Below are 7,883 nucleotides of genomic sequence, written 5' to 3'. Positions count from 1 at the left end.
GTGCTCTACCAATTGAGCTACAGAGGACCGCATGATGTTGATAGTGCAGAACTCACTGACACTGACAGAATGGCACGTTTGTTATACTCCTGCTTACCCACTTGTTCCTACTGTCTGATTTGACACACTGCATCAGATCAGCCTCATGGTCCGGTGCTCCCGCACTGTGGAATAACAGAGAGGGAAAGAGAGCGAGGGGCTGGTATTGCTTTCAACTGAGCAGCCCAAGGACTCCTGGGATACGTCCCAAATGGTACCCTATACCCTATATAGCAGAATGAGCCCTGGTCAAAAGGAGTGCACTATGTAGGGAATAGGGTGCCAAATGTGACGTGGCCATGGCCTCTTAAGGGGTTTCTAATCCTGTAAGTACCTGCACCGGCACCCAAAAATGACAATGGCAGATACTGGATCACTCAGTACCACTTCCACTGGATCATAATACTGGATCACTCAGCACCGCTTCCACTGGATCATCACAATACTGGATCACAATACTGGATCACTCTCGGCACCGCTTCTATTGGATCACAATACTGGATCACAATACTGGATCACTCTCAGCACCGCTTCCATTGGATCACAATACTGGATCACAATACTGGATCAAAATACTGGATCATGTTTTGGTAATCATCTGCAGAAGAAGATGGTAACACCGGCCATGAAAAGAGATACCCTGTGTGTGTGTGTGTTGCTGGGTCATTCATTGTTGTAAATGTTACTGTGAGTGTGGAGAGTATTAATGTGATGGTATTAGAGTAATGCTGATTAACCTATCTCTTCCAGTCACATTCAAGTTGTTCATGAGTTACAGATCTGAGCCAAATCTAAGCTGATGGTGCGATATCTTCAACTAAATGATACTGATTCTTGAAGTGTACTGGAAAGGTTCTCAAACTATTCATTCTCCATTCGATGAATGCAAAGTGTCATGTTTTCTAAAACAGCAAATCTCAAGAGTTAATTTGTTCATAGATGTTGTTCCATGCTAGAGTCAATGAAACCTAAAGTTAGTATGGTTTGTATAATGTATATTGTATAGCTTTTCTGTGTTTTTAAAGGCTTCTAGTTGTAAAAATTCATATGTTTTGGAAATATCAAGACAGAGATGGAGGTTTGTACCTGTCAGTAACCAAGGTTTGAGTTCTTCTCCATCCTGGATTTGATGTGAGTGCCAGTCTGTTTGTGCTGTCATGCCAACCCCTCGTCACTCATTGTCGCTTGGCTTGACAATGACTAATGGAGTTGGCAAGAGCACAAACAGATCTGGGACCAGCCTAGATGTTATATAGCATAAAATGCAGCCCTGTAATGTAGTAATGACAGATCTGGGACCAGCCTAGATGTTATGTAGCATAATGTGCAGCACTGTAATGTAGTAATGACAGATCTGGGACCAGCCTAGATGTTATGTAACATAATGTTCAGCCCTGTAATGTAGTCATGGTCAAAAGTTTTGAGAAGGACACAACTATTGGTCTTCACAAAGTTCGCTGCTTCAGTGTTATGAGATATTTTTGTCAGATGTTACTATGGTATACTGAAGTATAATTACAAGCTTTTATTGACAATTACATTAAGTTTATGCAAAGAGTCAATATTTGCAGTGTTGACCCTTCTTTTTCAAGACCTCTGCAATCCGCCCTGGCATGCTGTCAATTCACTTCTGGGTCACATCCTGACTGATGGCAGCCCATTCTTGCATAATCAATACTTGGAGTTTGTCAGAATTTGTGGGTTTTTGTTTGGCCACCTGCCTCTTGAGGATCGACCACAAGTTCTCAATGGGATTAAGGTCTGGGGAGTTTCCTGGCCATGGACCCAACATTTTGATGTTTTGTTCCCCGAGCCACTTAGTTATCACTTTTGCCTTATGGCAAGGTGCTCCATCATGCTGGAAACGGCATTGGTCGTCACCAAACTGTTCTTGGATGGTTGGGAGAAGTTGCTCTTGGAGGAGGTGTTGGTACCATTCTTTATTCATGGCTGTGTTCTTAGGCAAAATTGTGAGTGAGCCCACTCCCTTGGCTGAGAAGCTACCCCACACATGAATGGTCTCAGGATGCTTTACTGTTGACATGACACAGGACTGATGGTAGCGCTCACCTTGTCTTCTCCGAACAAGGTGTTTTCCGGATGCCCCAAACTATCGGAAAGGGGATTCATCAGAGAAAATGACTTTACCCCAGTCCTCAGCAGTCCAATCCCTGTACCTTTTGCAGAATATCAGTCTGTCCCTGATGTTTTTCCTGGAGAGAAGTGGCTTCTTTGCTGCCCTTCTTGACACCAGGCCATTCTCCAAAAGTATTTGCCTCACTGCATGCAGATGCACTCACACCTGCCTGCTGCCATTCCTGAGAAAGCTCTGCACTGGTGGTGCCCCAATCAACTTTAGGAGACGGTCCTGGCGCTTGCTGGACTTTCTTGGGCGCCCTGACGCCTTCTTCACAACAATTTAACCTCTCCTTGAAGTTCTTGATGATCCGATAAATGGTTGATTTAGGTGCAATCTTACTAGCAGCAATATCCTTGCCTGTGAAGCCCTTTTTGTGCAAAGCAATGATGACGGCACGTTTTTCCTTGCAGGTAACCATGGTTGACAGAGGAAGAACAATGATTTCAAGCACCACCCTCCTTTTAAAGCTTCCAGTCTGTTATTCTAACTCAATCAGCATGACAGAGTGATCTCCAGCCTTGTCCTCGTCAACACTCTCACCTGTGTTAACGAGAGAATCACTGACATGATGGCAGCTGGTCCTTTTGTGGCAGGGCTGAAATGCAGTGGAAATGTTTTTTTGGGATTAAGTGGATTTTCATGGCAAAGAGGGACTTTGCAATTAATTGCAATTCATCAGATCACTCTTCATGACATTCTGGAGTATATGCAAATTGCCATCATCAAAACTGAGGCAGCAGACTTTGTGAAAATTAGTATTTGTGTCATTCTCAAAACTTTTGGCCACGGCTGTAGTAATGTAGCCACACATAGGTTTAGCTTCCATGGTATCTGTTACCCTCAAATTTCAAGATACAACCCTCTTCATTTATTTCAATAAGTTTCATTGTGTGTGTGTGTGTGTGTGTGTGTGTGTGTGTTCAAATGAAAAAACTAAATATTACTGTACATTCATTGTTGTGGACACTCACAGGACACCCTCACTTCGTTGTGTCATCGTGATTGAACATGCTGCTGTTGCATGTTCGAAAAACACCAATTGGAGGGCTCTGCACCCTAACCAGGTGGTACTGTCAGCTGGGTATTGTAGTCCTGCTCACAAGCTATTTCTCTTTTCCAGAGTTACAAACATGACTGTTGGATTTGTGAATTGAGACTTTTTAATCACTGCCTTTTAGACACTGTGAATTTTTTGGTACTCTATATTTTTGTATATTGTACATTGTAAAAAAATGAATAAAAATGAACTTTGGTGCCAAACATCTGTCAACTGACCCCTTCTACATTCACTACATCACATCAATAGGAAGCTTGGTTGATTACTAGGAAGCTTGGTTGATTACTCCATTGTAAAGACACTACCATTCAGTTAGCCTCACTACATCACTAGGAAGCTTGGTTGATTACTCCATTGTAAAGACACTACCATTCAGTTAGCCTCACTACATCACTAGGAAGCTTGGTTGATTACTCCATTGTAAAGACACTACCATTCAGTTAGCCTCACTACATCACTAGGAAGCTCGGTTGATTACTCCATTGTAACGACACTACCATTCAGTTAGCCTCTTGCTCTTTGCCTACAGTCACCATGTATTCATACTGTATTTGTGCTGAGGCCAACTTCGGTCTTCTTACATACATGTATGGTGCATGGCAACAATAAGAGCAGAGTTGGCCAACACATACAGTATGGATACAATCAAATGTATTTTAGAAAGCCCTTACATCAGCAGTTGTCACAAAGTGCTTTACAGATACCCAGCCTAAAACCCCCAAAGAGCAAGCAATGCAGAGGGAGAAGCACGGTAGCTTGGAAAAACGTCCTAGAAAGGCAAGAACCTAGGAAGAAACCTAGAGAGGAACCAGTCTCTGAGGGGAGGCCAGTCCTCTTCTGGATGTACCGGGTAGAGAGGAACCAGTCTCTGAGGGGTGGCCAGTCCTCCTCTGGCTGTACCGGGTAGAGAGGAACCAATCTCTGAGGGGTGGCCAGTCCTCCTCTGGCTGTACCGGGTAGAGAGGAACCAGTCTCTGAGGGGTGGCCAGTCCTCTTCTGGCTGTACCGGGTAGAGAGGAACCAGTCTCTGAGGGGTGGCCAGTCCTCCTCTGGCTGTACCGGGTAGAGAGGAACCAGTCTCTGAGGGGTGGCCAGTCCTCTTCTGGCTGTACCGGGTAGAGATTTAAGAGTACGTATGGCCATTAAGGCCAGAAAACAAAGCTATACTTCCCGTACATCATACACACACTGTCTCCAAACTGACTGTTTCATCACGAGTACTGTATAAGTCCCAGCTTGCCCACTTTGCCTGTATCGCTTACAAGTGTCTCACTGAATGGCATCAGATTGTTATTACTACTGAGACACACACCATTGAACCTCCATTCCAAAACCTGTCAGAGAGAATCCAGATCCACACTGACTTGTGATGCTATGGTACTCCCTCCCCCCCCAACACATCCTAGCGTGAGATCACGGTTGATTTGTAACCCTTAGGTTACGCCCGAGATAAATTGTGTGAAACCTGTCACCTGCAATCAACCAATTCATGCACAACCTGGCACACACACTCTCTCTCTCTGTCTCTCTCTGTCTCTGTCTCTCTCTGTCTCTGTCTCTGTGTCTCTCTCTCTCTCTCTCTCTCTCGAAGAAGAAGAAGAAGAAGAAGAAGAAGAAGAAGAAGAAGAAGAAGAAGAAGCTACAATGGCTGCATTTACACAGGCAGCCAATTCTGATCATGAGAATCATACCTCAGCCCCTAGTCATACCTTAGCCCCTAGAGTCATACCTCAGCCCCTAGAGTCATACCTCAGCCCCTAGAGTCATACCTCAGCCCCTAGAGTCATACCTCAGCCCCTAGAGTCATACCTCAGCCCTTATAGTCATACCTCAGCCCTTATAGTCATACCTCAGCCCCTAGAGTCATACCTCAGCCCCTAGAGTCATACCTCAGCCCCTAGTCATACCTCAGCCCCTAGAGTCATACCTCAGCCCCTAGAGTCATACCTCAGGCCCTAGAGTCATACCTCAGCCCCTAGAGTCATACCTCAGCCCCTAGAGTCATACCTCAGCCCCTAGAGTAGTACATCAGCAGTTAGCACCATCTAGTGTATATGTCGCCCTGCATTTAGTAAATACCCTCATTCAACACAGACGTACAATAAGTGATTTATTTTTTATTACTCAACTGATAATGTGTTGTATTGTTAGATGTATCCCCTGGATGCCTCTTAGAAAAACAATTCAAACACATTTACATACAAAGTCATACAGTGAGGGAAAAAAGTATTTGATCCCCTGCTAATTTTGTACGTTTGCCCACTGACAAAGAAATGATCACTCTATAATTTTAATGGTAGGTTTATTTGAACAGTGAGAGACAGAATAACAACAAAAAAATCCAGAAAAACGCATGTCAAAAATGTTATAAATTGATTTGCATTTTAATGAGGGAAATAAGTATTTGACCCCCTCTCAATCAGAAAGAATTCTGGCTCCCAGGTGTCTTTTATACAGGTAACGAGCTGGATTAGGAGAACACTCTTAAAGGGAGTGCTCCTAATCTCAGTTTGTTACCTGTATAAAAGACACCTGTCCACAGAAGCAATCAATCAATCAGATTCCAAACTCTCCACCATGGCCAAGACCAAAGAGCTCTCCAAGGATGTCAGGGACAAGATTGTAGACTTACACAAGGCTGGAATGGGCTACAAGACCATCGGCAAGCAGCTTGGTGAGAAGGTGACAACAGTTGGTGCGATTATTCGCAAATGGAAGAAACACAAAAGAACTGTCAATCTCCCTCGGCCTGGGGCTCCATGCAAGATCTCACCTTGTGGAGTTGCAATGATCATGAGAACGGTGAGGAATCAGCCCAGAACTACACGAGAGGATCTTGTCAATGATCTCAAGGCAGCTGGGACCATAGTCACCAAGAAAACAATTGGTAACACACTACGCCGTGAAGGACTGAAATCCTGCAGCGCCCGCAAGGTCCCCCTGCTCAAGAAAGCACATATACATGCCCGTCTGAAGTTTGCCAATGAACATCTGAATGATTCAGAGGAGAACTGGGTGAAAGTGTTGTGGTCAGATGAGACCAAAATGGAGCTCTTTGGCATCAGCTCAACTCGCCGTGTTTGGAGGAGGAGGAATGCTGCCTATGACGCATTGTCCAGGGTAGGGGAGGGAATGGCCGGCAGGGGATGTAGCTCAGTTGGTAGAGCATGGCGTTTGCAACGCCAGGGTTGTGGGTTCGATAAAAATAATGTATGCGCTAACTGTAAGTCGCTCTGGATAAGAGCGTCTGCTAAATGACGTAAATGTAAAATGTAAGAACACCATCCCCACCGTCAAACATGGAGGTGGAAACATTATGTTTTGGGGGTGTTTTTCTGCTAAGGGGACAGGACAACTTCACCGCATCAAAGGGACGATGGACGGGGCCATGTACCGTCAAATCTTGGGTGAGAACCTCCTTCCCTCAGCCAGGGCATTGAATATGGGTTGTGGATGGGTATTCCAGCATGACAATGACCCAAAACACACGGCCAAGGCAACAAAGGAGTGGCTCAAGAAGAAGCACATTAAGGTCCTGGAGTGGCCTAGCCAGTGTCCAGACCTTAATCCCATAGAAAATCTGTAGCGGGAGCTGAAGGTTCGAGTTGCCAAACGTCAGGCTCGAAACCTTAATGACTTGGAGAAGATCAGCAAAGAGGAGTGGGACAAAATCCCTCCTGAGATGTGTGCAAACCTGGTGGCCAACTACAAGAAACGTCAGACCTCTGTGATTGCCAACAAGGGTTTTGCCACCAAGTACTAAGTCATGTTTTGCAGAGGGGTCAAATACTTATTTCCCTCATTAAAATGCAAATCAATTTATTACATTTTTTACATGCGTTTTTCTGGATTTTTGTTGTTGTTATTCTGTCTCTCACTGTTCAAATAAACCTACCATTAAAATTATAGACTGATCATTTCGTTGTCAGTGGGCAAACGTACAAAATCAGCAGGGGATCAAATACTTTTTTCCCTCACTGTAACTTACCAGGCCAACATCAGTCTGTCAGATACTTACAGTCTCGGCAGCCAAAGTGACAGTGTCATTTCATAAGGCTGGTGACTCAATATTATGATTGATGGTGTTTGTATTAAGTCCTGATGGATTGTGAAAGTATTTTAATAGTCTGGGACTGTGTATTGGCTTTCCCATTAAATAGAAGGAAGCCATCCATTTCCCAACAGATGTTGTGGATTAGGGGGTGGGTGAAGGACGTCCTGTGGGATATGTGTGTGTGTGTGTGTGTGTGTGTGTGTGTGTGTGTGTCTACAGAGATCAGTCAGACAATGTATCAATGATAATCCACATGTTCACTATGTTTATACAACCGAAAACTACATCGTAAATCCTGTTATTTACCCTCATCATTCTCTAGGACGTTAACTACACAGTATTACTGTGTCACTTGTTTCCACTCTTGAGTCTATGATTTATTATAATGGTGAGTCACACAGGCGGTCTCCCCCTCCAAGGAGACCTCACTCTGATGGGAGGAACAAACCTCCTTGTTCTTTATGCCAAGGAGTCTCTGATGGGAGGAACAAACCATCTGGTTCTTTATGCCAAGGAGTCTCTGATGGGAGGAACAAACCATCTGGTTCTTTATGCCAAGGAGTCTCTGATGGGAGGAACAAACCATCTGGTTC

This window comes from Coregonus lavaretus (genome assembly GCF_964263955.1).
Source record: "Coregonus lavaretus genome assembly, chromosome: 35".
NCBI classification, from domain to species: Eukaryota; Metazoa; Chordata; class Actinopteri; order Salmoniformes; family Salmonidae; genus Coregonus; species Coregonus lavaretus.
The sequence above is the reverse complement of the archived record's forward strand: the minus strand, read 5'-3'. Positions refer to the sequence as shown.